The sequence below is a fragment of the Sinocyclocheilus grahami genome, unplaced genomic scaffold (genome assembly GCF_001515645.1).
Source record: "Sinocyclocheilus grahami isolate Dianchi unplaced genomic scaffold, SAMN03320097.WGS_v1.1 scaffold2437.1, whole genome shotgun sequence".
In the NCBI taxonomy this organism is placed as follows: Eukaryota; Metazoa; Chordata; class Actinopteri; order Cypriniformes; family Cyprinidae; genus Sinocyclocheilus; species Sinocyclocheilus grahami.
The window spans coordinates 16335-17129 of NW_015507616.1; positions in this window are offsets into that span (position 1 = coordinate 16335).

Sequence of the window (795 nt, forward strand, 5' to 3'; positions counted from 1 at the left end):
CAGGGAGATTTTATTTTGAGGTGCAGGTGAAGGGAAAGACTGAATGGGATTTAGGAGTGGCCAGAGAATCCATTAACAGGAAGGGAGAGATCACACTGAGTCCCAGTGATGGATACTGGACTGTGGCTCTGATGAATGGAGATGAATATGAAGCCTGTGAGGATCCTTCTGTCTCTCTGTCTCTGAGAGTGAAGCCGCAGCGGGTCGGTGTGTTTGTGGATTATGAGGAGGGTCTGGTCTGCTTTTATGATGTGGAGTCCAGCTCTCATATCTACTCTTTCACTGCTCAGTATAATTACATATTGTTAATGTAAATATATAATAATTGTTCAATAAATGATTTATGTTCAACTTTTGATAGATACCCATGCCATTTGTTTCCCAACTTCCCCTGATAAAGAGAAATTGCCTCAAACAAATAAAAATAAAACCTATGGTAACCTCAATAAATTGTTGTAAATTGTTATATCAAGGCAGTTTCTCTGTTACAAAATGTTCTGTGATATTACTGTGAAACATCAGATGGTAATACCTTGATATATATCATAGATATTTTACTATAGAAAAATACAATAGAATTAGACATAAGTGAATTAAGTTCTATTTTACACATTTAAACCATATAAAGAGGTGTACTGTGTGTTTTGTTTAGTTTTTTTCTGCTGTCAGGACAAAATAGAGATGATTCTTTTAAATCTTTTTTAAAGTAAACCAGTCACAGTAATAAGTGTGTCCTTCTCCATAAAGTTATGAATAACAATAACCACTTGTCATGAAACTGTAAAGTAAGCCAGA